The 15,315-nt window shown below is 41.7% G+C and overlaps 1 pseudogene; it reads left to right on the forward strand.

The window, feature by feature from the left end:
- The first annotated feature begins 1,927 nt into the window (after window positions 1–1,927).
- Window positions 1,928–15,068, forward strand: LOC101606647 (annotated as a pseudogene).
- Window positions 15,069–15,315: the final 247 nt, after the last annotated feature.

The raw sequence follows: 15,315 nt of genomic DNA on the forward strand, positions 1-15,315 counted from the left end.
GAGGCAGAGAGAGAACGAGAGAGAGAGAGAGAGAATGGGCGTGCCAGGGCCTCCAGCCACTGCAAACGAACTCCAGATGCGTGCGCCCCCTTGTGCATCTGGCTAACATGGGTCCTGGGAAATTGAGCCTCGAACTGGGGTCCTTAGGCTTCTCAGGCAAGCGCTTAACCACTAAGCCATCTCTCCAGCCCCAGAGGTAACTTTCTATGGATGGATGTGATCTATGAACTAGAGACTGGAGTACTTCAGGATTACACAAAAAATCTAGGCTTTCTGCCCTAATGGACTGGGTTTGATTCTTCAGGCATTCATGTAAAGCCAGATGCACAAAGCTGTACATGCGCCCGGAGTTCACTTGCGGTGGCAGAGGTCCTGGTGTTGCCCCCTCACACACACACTATTTCTGTCCATCTGCCTCTTTCTATCTATTCTCATAAATAAATAAATAAAACTTTAACATGTCTCTGTTGTCACATAAACTACACAAGTAATAGGAAGGTGTTTTTACAGACTTTGGTGGCATAGTCATTTATGTGAAAATCACAATATACCCTAATTTTTCAGGTCACTTCACAGGTCTTTGGTGGTGGAATTAATCTGTAGGAAAATATAACTTCTGTGGTTATGTCTTAGAAAGTGGCCCCAAACAGGAAAATTCATAAAATAGTCTGGTATACTTGATAATTTCACCCTAAACAGACAATAAGTTCACTGTTTTACCTTTCAAAGACCTCACAAGATTTCATGGAATTGGATGGATCTGGAAAAGATTATATTAAGTGAGGTCACCTAGGCTCTAAAGGTCAAACACTGCATGTTCTCTCCCATACAGGGATCCTAACTTCAAATGTTCAGATTTGTATATGAGTTGGAGTGAAAGTCAGTAGAAAGTAGTAGGAAGCTAGAAAGGGGCTTTGAGAGAGGAGAAGCGAGGCAGGCTTAAGGGCAGGGTGTAGTAGATACATAAATAGGGGGCAGAATACTGGGAGGAGAGGAAGAGTGGGAAGAGGACTGATCAAAATTTAAGGAGTTACGAATTAGACAACTGATGGGCTTTGGAAAGTTATTGGATCTTGAGGACTTTGTTCTTACCAATGGATTAACCGACTAATGAATTAATGCTGAATCGGACATTGGGAGGTGAGACCCAATTGGAGGATGAAGCTCACTGGTCTGTACCTTTGAAGGGCAACATCTTGTGCCAAAGTTCTCATTCTCTCTCTCTCTTTCCTGTCTGCTGTGAGGTAAGTGGCTTTGGTCCACTACATGCTCCGTGCCATGATGTTCTTCCTACCTCCCTGTGCTAGGCCTAGAAAACAACGGAGCTAAGTGCCCATGCACTGAAGCCTCTGAAATGGTAAGCCGAAATAAATCCTTCTGTCTCTGAGATGACTTACTGAGTTACTGTCACAATGACACAAAAAAAAAAAAATGGCTAAAACACCAGGTAAACACCGTGTGTTCTGTAATAGTAAAACACGTGGATGCTGTGGGAGAGAGGTTTGCAGGTGTTCACTGACTGCTGTGTGATTTTAGGTGGAGTTCCAGCAGCATCCAAAGCTCACAAGCCAGGGCAGGAGGTGTAGTTCAGATGCAGGTCCCTTGCATGGCATGTGTGAGGACCCCAGAAACACAAAAACAAAAAGCAGAACCAACCAAAACTCATAATCTAGACTGGGAACTCTAGTCCGACTATCACGAAGGGAGCAATTACCAAGACAGCAAGAACAAAGAGCACCGGGAGAAAGGGAGACGAGCTGCAGAGGAGGGAAAGCGGCAAGAAGCACAATGCCCACAGTGATTTCTGCATAAAATCATGACAGCAATAGACCAAAATATGGATAGAATTAATATGCTTATTCAAAAGAAAAATGTGAACCTTTGAAATTGTGCTGAAGTAAACCCCAGTCTACTTGAATTTAGAACAATGCAGATTTGTACCAACCGCTGTGGACAAAGGTACGTGGGGGAGTGTGCTGCCAGCTGCCAGTGTGGGGCAGGCTTCAAACAGCACATGTAGAAACATGCTTCTGCAGCCCCAGTGGTGTGGGTGCCTCTGTCTGAACTGCCAGCCAGCTGTACAGGGAGAAAGTCCAGCAAGACTACAGAAATAAGATATCCGGAGATAAGAAGCTGGAGAGATGGCTTACCAGTTAAGGCACTTGACTGTGAAGCTTAAGGACCCGGGTTCCATTCCCCAGTACCCATGTAAGCCAGCTGCACATGGAGGCGCATGCATCTGCATTTTCTTTGCAGTGGCTAGAGGCCCTGGCATGCCCATTCTCTCCTTTCTTCTTCTTCTCTCTCTCTCTCTCTCCCTCTCCTCACCTCAAATGAACAAAAAGAGAGAGAAATAGCACTTCAAGGGTAAGACCAAAGCACAAAACACTGTTGTCTATTTACTCAAGAAAATCCTACAGAATTAGATCTAGTCTATCAGACACATACAGAGTATATAAGCACTACTCCTATAACCAAGGACAAAGAAATCATCAGTGAGGCTGGTAAGATGAGAATGCTTTGTACCAATCTCTTCTCACAGAGTAGTAAGCAAATTGGAAATAAGACAAAAACAATGCATGGGCTGGAGAGGTGGCTCAGTGGTTAAACACACTTGCTTACCGAGCCTGACAGCCTGGGTTTGATTTATGTAAAGCCAGATACACAGTGGTGCATGCATATGGAGCTCCTTTGCCATGGCAGGAGGCCTTGGTGTGCCCATTCTCTGTCTCTCTCTCTCTCTCTGCTTGCAAATAAATAAATAAATAAATGGTGTTGCATGCCTTTAATGCCAGCACTTGGGACACAGAGGTAGTCAGACTGATGTGAGTTTGAGATGATCCTGAGACCCCCATGGTGAATTCCAGGTCAATCTGGGCTAGAGAGAGATCCTACCTTGGAAAACCAAACCAAAAGAAAAAAAAAGGCTCTACCATGCCTGGCTAAATTTCTATACTTGAGCCAAGCATGGTGGTGTATGCCTTCAATCCCAGCACCCAGGAGGCAGAGGTTGGAGAATCACTGTGAGTTTGAGGCCACCCTGAAGACTATGCAGTGAATTCCAGGTCAGTCTGTGCTACAGTGAGTCCCTACCTCAAAACAAACAAACTACTGAAAATATTTTTAAAAAACAACAATGGGGCTGATGAGATGGCTTAGCAGTTGAGGCATTTGCCTGTGAAACCTAATGACCTATGTTTGAATCCCCAGTATCCACATAAGCCAGATGCACAAGGTGACACACACATCTTGAGTTAATTTTCAGTGGCTAGAGACCCTGGTGTGCCCTGTTGTGCCCATTCTCTCTAATCTGCCTTGGGAGGCAGAGGTAGGAGGGTTGTTGTGAGTTTGAGGTCAGCTTAGAGTGAGTTCCAGATAAGCCTGGGCCAGAGTGAAACCCTACCTCAGAAGAAAAAAAAGAAAGAAAGAAAGAAAGAAAGAAAGAAAGAAAGAAAGAAAGAAAGAAAGAAAGAAAGAAAGGAAGGAAGGAAGGAAGAAAGAAAGAAAGAAGACAATGCAGCCTGGATGGAAAAATTTTAAATTTTTATTAAAAAGTTTCTACAAAAAAAGGTAAATTCAAATAAAAGTAGAGAATTTCTGAAAATGACAATGAAATCATTGCATTTCAGATAGATTACATGTACTGATAAATTATGGGTGAGAGGACTTTAGTAACATTATAAACCTATATCAAGTCAGGTGTGATGGCACATGCCTTTAATCCCAGTACTCTGAAGGCTGAGGTAAGAGGATCACTGTGAGACTGAGGCCAGCCTGAGATGACATATTGAATTCCAGGTCAGCCTGGGCTAGAGTGAGATCCTACCTTGGAAAAAAAACAAAAACAAAACAAAACAAAAAAACACCTATGTCAATGTAAAAAGAAATAACTAAAATTCTCTACTCAGATATTTAGTCATTGAAATGGAACTAACATTCTAACCAAAATTAAAATGAAGGGAGGGGCTGGAGAGGGGCTTAGTGGTTCAGGTGCTTGACTGCAAAGCTTAAGGACCCAGGTTCGATTCCCTAGAACCCACATAAGCCAGCTGCACAAGGTGGCACATGTGTCTGGAGTTAGTCTGCAGTGGCTAGAGGCCTTGGTACTTCCATTATCTCTCCCTCTCTATCTGCAACCCCTCTCAAATAAATAAATAAATAAAAATATTTTTTTTTAAAAAAACAAGGAGTAAAATGTTATGAGTAAAAACTGAAGTTAGTAAAATAGAAACTGCAAAAGATTACTTTGGATTATATCACTAAAATAGCAGCTTTTTAATAATATATATACATATATAATATATATATTATATATTATATATATAATATTTATTTGAGAAAGAGAGGAGAGAGAGAGAGAAAATGAGGGCAACAGGACTTCTAGGCACTGCAAATGAAGTCAAAATGCATGCACCACCTTGTGCATCTGGCTTACATGGGAGCTGGGGAATTGAACTTGGACCTTCATGCTTTGCAGCAAGTGCCTTAACCACTAAGCCATCTCTCTATCCCAAATAACAGCTTTTTTTTAAAAAAGAAGTTTGCCAAATTTTATTTAATGAATTTAAAAATCCAAGGAACCCCTTGATCTCACCCAAAGTATTCATAAATACTAACAGCATGGCAATTTTTAAGTTTAAAACAATCCTATTAAAAATTACAAAAGCCAGTTTCCAAAATTTTAGTCCCACTCCTGAGGGGCAGTGAAATCCTTGAGCAGCCAGTACATAGGATTGCCAGACTCCTGCATCATCTGGAATGTATAGCTTAATTCCTACACTATACAGGCCCAAAGGGAGCAAACTTCCGAGGTAACACTCCTGGCTGGATTCCCGTGTGTTCAAGTTCTGATGACATTGAGCATTTTATCCCAATGGCCTTTTATACTTACACCTAGTTTCCTCTCTGTTTCATCACAAAGGAAACTGGAAACAATCTGTGAAAGTAGCATGACACTGGGATGTGACCAGTATCATTTAACTGTGCCGAATCATAGGTGAGTGTGCTTTCAATGAGAATGGCTAGCGGGTATACATGCACCCTGATGCCACAGTAAGTGAGGAGATGAAGGAACTCAAAGAAATCCGCTTGGTGAAGGAGACAGGGCAGCTGTACCCCAGAAAGGGCTCATTAGGCTGAGGTTGCAGGCTCTCTACTGGAGGTGCTCGTCTCGCTTAGACCTGAAGCTGGACTGCAGGACAGGATGTGGAGACTTCAGCTAGACCATGAAGTGTCACAAAAAGCATGAGGAGAGTACCTAACACGCCAGAGATCTTCACCATGGCTGCAGTCTCGACCCAGAGGCCCACAGAAAGCACAAATCTCCTTTTATTTTAAAAAGTCACATAGCTGGGTGTGGAGGGGCACACCTTTAATCCCAGCACTTGGGGGCAGAGGTAGGACACTTACTGTGAGTTTGAGGCCCGCCTGGACTAACAGAGTAAGGCCCAGGTCAGCCTGGGCTAAAGTAAAACTTTACTTTGAAAAAAAAAAATTCAATAACATAGAGAAATCACCAAGCAAATAATAAGGATGAAATGAAAGGGCATAAAAATGAGGAATTTAAAATGATATGGAAGAAATCAGACAAGACAGTAAAACCTTCTGGGCAGGTACATTGAAAAAGTAGATGGAAAACCCAGTGTAACAAAATTAGAGAAATCTAAAAATCATACCCAAGTGTGGTGGCACACACCTATAATCCTAGGACATTGAAAGTTGAAACAGCAGGGTCATTCCAAATTAGAGGTCAGCCTTTGTCCGGCCTGTGGCACAAATTGGAACAGACCCCGAAGGAGGGAGTGGGAATGAACCTGAGACAAGAACACAAGGAATGGAGCCAAGACAAGTTCTGATCAAGGCTCAACTTTATTCAGGCAGACACAAGCTTATATACAGAAAATAAAACTTTCTCAAAACTATGCCTTCATGTCTGAAGTCTGCTCTACCAAGGCTGTTAATGCCTTCAGAGGGAGAATTAGGATAAAGTCTGAGGGAACCAAGGACATGTTCTATAGTGCATACCTCAGACCTCTGCATGAACCTTCACGATAGACTTCATTAGACACTTGAAGAAAATAGGCAATAGGCATAAGAGAAGCAGAAGGCAAACTCCCACAGCTGCAGAGCTGCCTATCCAGGAACTTAGAGAGTTCCAACCAAGCAACACAGACTTAATTGCAGTAAGTAAATCATTAGCAGCCTTAGGGGCATCAAAGTCAAGATGACTGTTCTGTATAGCTAGAATTTTTAAATGTAAAGTAACCAAATCTAACAAAATGTTATCATGGTGCCAAATTCCTTCCAAGTGTATTTTGACCTTTACCCAACCTTCATAACTACCATTGTACATTTTAGAGTTGATGCAGATCCATTGGTAATCTGCATGGCATTCTAATCAAGCTCTGTGATTGGCTATGTGCATTAGAGGAACTTTAAACAAACTTATTTCAAGCATACTTTATGACCACAGGAACGTATGGTGTAGACAATCTATTCCCCCTTTATTTCTCCCTCTCATGAGAAGACACTCCAACTGCTTTAGGGGACTGGGTCGAAGATATCAGATCATTTCCTATTTCCTGCTGAACGGGATGCGAAGTGGGGACTTGTTGCAGTTAGAGTCTCTCCCAGGGAGGGGAACTCTTTTAATGGACCCCAGAGTGTAGGAAGATAGTCTTGAAAGAACATTGGGGAGAAAGAATAAAAGTAAGGAGTTACTGAGAAGTGAGCACACAGCAAACTGGTCTTTTTGAAGGTCGAGGGAATCCAGGTAGACAGGCTTGGATCGTCTCAGGACCATCTGAGGATGAGCTGACTGAGATTTTTTTCAGAACTGTTCATTAAATGTCACAGTAGTATTTAACATCGCTTGTAAAACAGATGAGATGTTAGCAGAGTTATCAGAAACATATACACAACTTTTAATCTTGATAATAAAGAGCTATTGGGTGCCATTAAAGGCTGTACAAATATATATTTTGGTCTCAGAACTTATTTACATATTTTAAATTTGAAAATAACCCTTTAAACATCTATAGTTGTTTTTCTTTATTATAGAATTCGAACTATGGGGAAAAGATGTCTTAATGTTTGTTTCCCCTCTTGAAAAGCTCTTGTATTACTTAATATATCTAACATTTATAAATATAGGCAGAACCTGTTACCAGTCTTGAAAACAGTACCAGTTGATTTACAAACTTAACTAATTTAACCTAGAAATTATCAGAAAAGGACAAGTAAGACAGTATAAGGTCTTAGCACCTGTGTGAAAACATCTTTGACCAGTTCAGATACCTGTGTGGGTACAAATTACCCAGAGAACACTGGAAACAGAACTGTGGAGCTTGAATATTTTTTTTTCAGATGAGGACCATTGTTTAAGCATTAGGCTGTACCGTAAAGTAGGGAATATGTTTTAAGGGTTAATTTTGTTTTAAGTACTGGACTTAAGATGCCAAAATTGAGACAGTTACTTTACATACAATAGAGTAGAATCTGGTCTTTTCTGAGCCAAAACAGCTAGCTAAATATTAATATAACCCTTGATAAATCTTTTTGAAAGAAAAAACATTATTTGACAACCAATGATTTTGGCTTAAACTTGATAGCTATCGATTTCATGTACCACAGAAATTTTTATTAACCTAAAACGATTTTATGTTGTACCCATGACTTAAATTTGGTAAAGCTTAAGCAAGCTATCCCAACATATTTTAGCTTGAAAATTAGTTTTGTTTTTTTTTAAAGAGTTTGTAAACAGTTTTAAAAACCTCTAACTCTAGGCATGGTGTTTAGGTTTAGCCTGAAAATTTCTTTTTTTTCTTTTCTTTCTTTCTTTTTCTTTTTCTTTTTTTTTTTTTTTTTTTTTTTTTACATCTGCACACCTTTATTTACATACTTTAACATTCTGATCTAAGTACCACTCAAAAGGCATTTTAAACAAGCACTCTATGTCCCAACATTGAAAAATTCTTTCCCAGTTCCTTCAATAAATTCATCTCACCCCATCATTAACCATCTTTCTTATAAGGCTATTAAAAAATTACACCAAATTGATTAATCCTATTACTAAAAAGAATGTAGTCTTAATACAATTTTATGCCAATAATACAAATAACACACTTGGAAATGATTTTATTAGGAGTAACTAAGGCAAATTGTGTTGTTATCTTGAGGCAGGCTGGCTTAGAAGTCAGGTCAGTTGCCTCCTCCTTTTAAGTAACAGGACATTACAATCTTTTTAAAAAATATCTGACAAGTTATAAGTTACTTATTCAGAGAGAGTTCTGTTGTTTTTAATAATCCTCTATGTAAGGTGAAGCTGACCTAGAACAAATATCTGGCAAATTCACTCCTGCAAAAGACATTTAACTTTTCCTTTTTAATGTCTATACTGAGGTCTTTGATTTCCTTGAAATGGTTCTGTAGAAGAGAAAGGGGTGTCACCTGTGTCTCTCTCATCTCTTTAGCTACGAAACACGACATAACTAGCAAGCACAATGAACACACACACACACACACACACACACACACACACCCCACAAACAAAAAGAAGAAATCCTCCTGGTAAACAAGCTTTGCCTAGAGATTTTCAATCATCTGCTGTTAGAATTTTCCCTGCTCTACAAACCAAGGGCTCATTTTATTAAAAAAATCAAAACATTTGCTTAAAGAACTTGAAACAATCCCAATTCCTTGTGCTTTTAAAATATCTTTTACTACAGCAATTAGCTCCTTTTTACTCTTTGCTTGTCCCATAATTGCGCCAACTTACCTTATTCCAGAAGACTGAGCGGGCCACTACAGTCCTCTTTTTAATTTCACTTTCTTCCGCGGATCCTGGGTTGATGTTGGCGTTCCTCATTGAAGTCCCTCGTATTCAGGTCCATGTTCCGGGTGCCATGCTGTGCTGGCCTGCAGCACCAGAGTCGAACAGACCCCGAAGGAGGGAGTGGGAATGAACCTCAGATAAGAACACAAGTAATGGAGCCAAGACAAGTTCTGGTCAAGGCTTAAGTTTACTCAGGCAGGCACAAGCTTATATACAGAAAATAAAACTTTCTCAACAATGCCTTCATGTCTGAAGTCTGCTTCACCAAGGCCATACAATAAGGCTCTGTGCCTGGAGATCCAAGACCAGCTGCAGTTCCCGAGGTCAAAGAGCAGCTGCAGCTCCTGACAAGCCTTGACTACATACCGAAGCCCTACCTCAAAAATCCCCTTCCTCCAAAGAAAATTTAAAGAGACCAATTTCTGTAAAAGAAAGTGAAGAAAAGATGTGTGTGTGTGTGTGTGTGAGAGAGAGAGAGAGAGAGAGAGAGAGAGAGAGAGAGAAGGAGGGAGGGAGGGAGGGAGATAAGGGTCCCCAGATATGGAAGATCTGGATAGTTTCATGTTTGGTTGTGTAAAACTCTGAGAAATATCATCCTTGTGTGTCATTTCAGAGGAAGGGGCGTCTACTCTGTGAATAAAGTATGACATGGTTGGCTAAATCTGAGAGAAGCAGCAGGTGTAAGATGAAAATAGTCAAACTGGGTAACAAATAAGACACAAAGCAGAATGAAACAGAGAGCAGTACAGGAGATCATTTCCAAGCAAACTCAGTGGTGGCTGGGTGGTGAAATGTCCCCATAGCCTCAGGTGTTGATGTTTCCTACTCAGTCCTCAGCTCAGTGGATTTGGAAGGTGGAGCCCTGCTGGAGGAGGTGGTGTCACCAGGGCAGACCCTGGCATGGAGTCCAGCCCGTGTGCTTACTCAGCTTATGTTGGCTGGTGCTGGCTGTTTTCTTTCTGTCTGCTGTGGATGTATGATGAAGTGATCCACCTTCCCATGCCATGAAACCATAAGCCTAAAATTAACTCTTTCCTACCATAAACTCATTCTAGGTGCTTTGTCACCGCAATGAGAAGGTAACAATCCTTAAATGAGTATGCAGACGGTGGAACTCTCAGAAGTTCTTTGTTGTCCATCACAGCAGCCAGGCACTTCACTTCCCACACAAGTCCTACAAACTCCCTAGTGAGAACCTTTGTACCCAACTGCTTCCCATGGAACCCTGTGCTCCCATCCAAACCTGCTGCATTGAGACATTGCACCCCACACTTCTTAGTGCAGCCTGGGACTACAATGTGAGTTCCAGGTAGTTAGGGGCACAGGTCCAAAAGAACAGAGATGCTGACTTGCCCTGGTGGGGCAAGATGTTACTCTAGTCTGACTTAAGCTGGCAATAAGAAACAGCTTCCTGGTTCTTCCTTCTTGGTTTGCGTTGTGTGCTTTTGTTAACACACCCACTGGCTCTTTGAGCTCTCCTCCCTGACCCACCAGCCAATAAAGAGCTTCCATATGCATTTAAATATTTTATTTATTTGTTTGAGAGACAGGATATGAGTATGGGCAAGTCACGGATGCCTGCCATTGCAAATGAACTCCAGATACATGTGGCACTTGTGCACCTGGCTTTACGTTGATACTAAGGAATTGAACCTGAGCTGGCACTTTGAAAACATGCACCTTTAATTACTGAATCATCTCCCTAGCCTCCTCCATACATATTTAGCTTTAACCAATGAAGCTTATCCCAACCAGATTTATTTTATTTACGAATTCCAGATGCATGCGCCACCTTATGCATCTGATTTACATGGATGGGTCCTGGGGAATTGAACAGAAGTCCTTTGGCTTTGCAAGCAAATATCTTAACTTCCAGGCCATCTCTGCAGCCCCAACTGGAGTGAGGAAGGAAAAGAACACTGACTCTCCATATTCATACCAGACGTCCAAGTGTGGAGATACATACTATCAAGGCAGTTTTAGAGGAAGTTCATGGGCAATAACTTTTTCCTTACTGTCTTAATTTGAAAATGCATATTAAAATGTTATAATTACACAGAGAAAGGTTGAATATGAGCACAATTTGGTGAAGATAATTCAATCACAGCACTTAAATACCTGTCAGCTGATGGCGAAGCTCAAGCTATGAGAAACCAACAACCTGTTGTACTGAAAATGGGAGTCAGTGTTCTTCCCCTTCCTGACCCTCTGGTGTGAATATGGAGAATCTGTGTTCTTCTCCTTCATGACCCTCTGGTGTGAATATGGAGAGTCAGTGTCCTTCTCCTTCCTCATCCTCTGGTGTGAGTATGGAGAGTCAGTGTCTCCATCCTCACCCTCTGGTGTGATTATGGACACTCAATGTTCTTCTGTTTTCTCAAACTCTGGTGTGAGTATGAATAGTCAGTGTTCTTCTCCTTCTGACACTCTGATGTGAATATGGACAGTCAATGTTCTCTTTTTTTACTCTCTGGAGTGAATATGGACAGTCAGTGTTCTCTTTTTCACTCTCTGGTATGAATATGGACAGTCAGTGTTCTTCTTTCTGAATCTCTGGTATGAATATGGACAGTCTGTGTTCTTTTCTCCCAATCTCTGGTGTGAGTATGCATAGTCAGTGTTCTTCTCCTTCTGACACTCTGGTGTTAACATGGACAGTAAGTGTTCTTGTCCTTCCTGATCCACTGGTGTGAATATGGAGAGTCAGTGTTCTCCTTCCTCATCCTGTGGTGCGAACATGGACAGCCAATGTTCTTCTCCTTCCTTACCCTCTGCTGTGAGTATGGGCAGTCAGTGTTCTTCTCCTTCCTCACCCTGTGGTGTGAATATTGACAGTCAGTGTTCTCCTTTGTCACCCTCTGGTGTGAGTATGGATAGTCAATGTTCTTATCCTTCCTCACCCTCTCCAACACCATCCAAATCAGCATGCACAATCCTCCTCTAGGGCAGCTGTGTCCTCCTAGTCCTGAGACAACTTTTCTTCCTCTGTTTCCTCACCTGTGTACCAGCAAAGAAAGGCACACTGGGGCAGAAGGGATGGCTTAGCAGTTAAGGCTCTTGACTCCAAAGCCAAAGGACTTAGGTTTGATTCCCCAGGACCCACGTTAACCAGCTTCACAAGGTGGTGCATATATCAGGAGTTTGTTTGCAATGGCTGGAGGCCCCGGTGCACCCATTCTCTCTTTCTCTCTATCTCTGGCTCTCTCCTCACTCTTTCAAATAAAATATTTAAAAAAAGAGAAAGGCATACTGGTCACATCACTGTCCTCATGGACCTCAGGAAATTTCTTCTTTCATCTCCTTATCCACACAGCAGTGAAAAAAGGCAAACTTGGTTGATATGCTGCCAGGCTGAAAGGGATTGACAATTAATATTTATCTTCTTTAACCTCCTCTTGAGGAGAATCTACACCAACCTCTTCATGATCTTCCTCTAGTGCAGCCATGTCCTCAGAACACTCTGCTTCCTCTGTCCCCTCACCTATATATCAGTGGACAAAGACATGCTTGGCAAACATCAGGTCAGCCCTGTGTTTTACATGAGACCTGTCCTCAGCAAAGGCTGGCATATTGCTTAGCAGACACATGGCATTCTGTACCTGGGCCAGGCCTCCATCAGGTACCATAGTGAGTGCCTGGTAATTAAAGTCAATCTTGAAGTTAGTACAAGAATTATGCCAGGGGGTACTTCACCATTAGCAAGGAGGTCATGGACCCTGTCTGAACCTGAACTCACAAGCTGGTAAATGACATTTGAATGTATTTGAAATGGGGTGTGTGTTGAATAGAGTTTCTAAGAGTTCCATTCTTCCCTTTCTTTCTTTCTTTCTTTCTTTCTTTCTTTCTTTCTTTCTTTCTTTCTTTCTTTCTTTCTTTCTTTCTTTCTTTCGACAGGGGTCTCACTCTAGCCCAGACTGACATGGAACTCATGATGTAATTTCAGACTGTCCTCAAACTCACAGCAATCCTCCTACCTCTGCCTCCCCACTTCTAGGATTAAGGTGTCCACAGCCACACCTGGTTGTTGTTGTTGTTCTTCTACTTCTTCTCCTTCTTCTTTTTTGCTTTGTACAAACGTGTGTATTCCAGGGCTTTTTGCCACTGCAAATGAATGGCATACACATGTGCCACTTTTTATTGTCTGGCTTTACATGCATGCTAGAGAACCAAACCAGGTCCAGCATACTTTATAAGAAAGTGCCTATAACTGCAAAGCCATCCATCCAGTCTCACTTTTATTTTTCAGTGGTTGCAAAAGGGTGGACTAGACTGTTAACTCTGATTAGATTTCTACTCCAGAGGGCACCCAGGTTAAGGGCCAATTTACGATGAGTCCGTCATAGCAGCTCCTCATGCTCACATCAGTTGTATATCATTCGTGATTTAAAGAAATGATAAATAGTACTCACTAAGCAAATATATTCTGACATTAAAATGTTAACACTGAGGGCTGGAGAGGTTGCTCAGTGGTCAAAAGTGATTGCTTGCAAAGCATGAAGGCCTGGGTTCAAGTCTCTAGTAACCACATAAATCCAGATGCCCAAAGTGGCACATGTCTCTATAATTCATTTGCAGTGGTAGGAGGCCCTTTGCCTCTTTCTCCCTGTCTTTTAAATAAGTAAATAATTGTTTTTGTTTTTCTAGGTATGGTCTTACTCTAGTCCAGGCTGACCTGGAACTCACTGTGTAGTCTTAGGGTGGCCTTGAACTCATGGTGATCCACCTACCTCTGCCTCCCAAGTGCTGGGATTAAAGGTGTGTGTCACCATGCCTGGCTCTAAAAATATTGTTAAAGTGTTAACACTGTTTTCACTATAATCTGACAGTGCTCAGACCTTTATGGATTCTTGATTTTCTAAAGCTTTGGTGAAAGAAATGATTATGGGTTCACCCCCTGCTGATGGAATATCTGTTGGTTTTGAAAACATAAAGTTCAAGATGGAGTTCTCTGTTTCCCCAGGCCTTCCTATGTCTTCATCCTTACCACCAAAAATACCCTGGAACACTTTGATTGTTCACTCCAATGTTCCACAGTAAGACCATCTATGACATCTCTTATAGGATATTTGGCATTAAATCCCCAAACTACACTAGCAGTAACCATATTTTTAGCTAGATTATGTCTTCCATCCCTGCTCCCCTCAGATTTGAAGAAGCCCTGAATGTTGATCTGACAGAATTCCAGACCCAACTGGTGCCCTACTCCTATATCCACTTCCTTCTGACACAGGAAGCCTATGACAAGCAGCTTTCTACAGCAGAGATCTTCAGTGACTCCTTTGGGCCAGACAACCAGAGGTGAAACGTGACCCTCGCCATGGTAAATGCATGGCCTCCTGACTGTTAGTACCATGGTGACATGGTTCCCAAAGATGTCAGCATTGCCCTTGCCATTGTCAAGTCTAAGTGAAGCATACATTTTGTAGACTGGTGTCCCACTGACTTCAAAATTGCTTTAATTACCAGGCATTCACTATGATACCTGGTGGAGTCCTAGCCCAGGTACAGAATGCCATGTGTGTGCTAAGCAATACACCTGCCATTGCTGAGGACAAGTCTCATGTAAAACACAAGGTTGATCTGATGTTTGTCAAGCATGTGTTTGTCCACTGATATATAGGTGAGAAGATAGAGGAAGCAGAATTTTCTGAGTCCAGAGGACATGGCTGTACTAGAGGAGGATCATGAGGAGTTGGTGTGGATTCTCCTTGAGAGGAGGTTGAAGAAGATAAACAGTAATCATCAATACTTTTCATCCCAACAGCTTATCAACCAAGTTTGCCTTTTTTCATTGCTGTGTGGATAAGGAGATGAAGGAAGAAATATTCTGAGGTCCATGAGGACAGTGATATGATCAGTGTGCCTTTCTTTTATTTAATATTTTATTTATTTATTTATTTATTTATTTATTTATTTATTTATTTATGATAGTAGGAGAGAGCCAGAGATAGAGATAGAGATAGATAGAGATAGAGAGAGAGAGAGAAAGAGGGAGAGAGAATGGGTGCACCAGGGCCTCCAACCACTATAAACAAAGTCCAGATATAGGTGCCACCTTGGGCATCTGGCTTTCGTGGATCCTAGGGAGTTGAACCTAGGTCCTTTGGCTTTGGAGGAAAGGGTGTTCACTGCTAAGCCATCCTCTCAGCTCCAGTGTGCCTTTCTTTGCTGGTATACAGGTGAGGAAACAGTGGAAGAAACATCTTCTCGGGACTGTGAGGACTCAGCTGCCTAAGAGGAGGACTGTAAATGCAAATTTGGATTGTGTTGGAGAGGGTGAGGAAGGAGAAGAATACTGACTATTCATATTCACACAAGAGGATGAGGAAAGAGAAGAACACTGATTCTCCATTTTCCTACTAGAGTGTGAGGAAGGAAAAGAACACTGACTCTCCATATTCACACCAGAGGGTGAGGAAGGAGAAAAACAATGACTCCATATTCATACCAGAGGATGAGGAAGAAGAACATTGGCTGTCCAT

Source organism: Jaculus jaculus, chromosome 6, assembly GCF_020740685.1.
Source record: "Jaculus jaculus isolate mJacJac1 chromosome 6, mJacJac1.mat.Y.cur, whole genome shotgun sequence".
Classification (NCBI taxonomy): Eukaryota; Metazoa; Chordata; class Mammalia; order Rodentia; family Dipodidae; genus Jaculus; species Jaculus jaculus.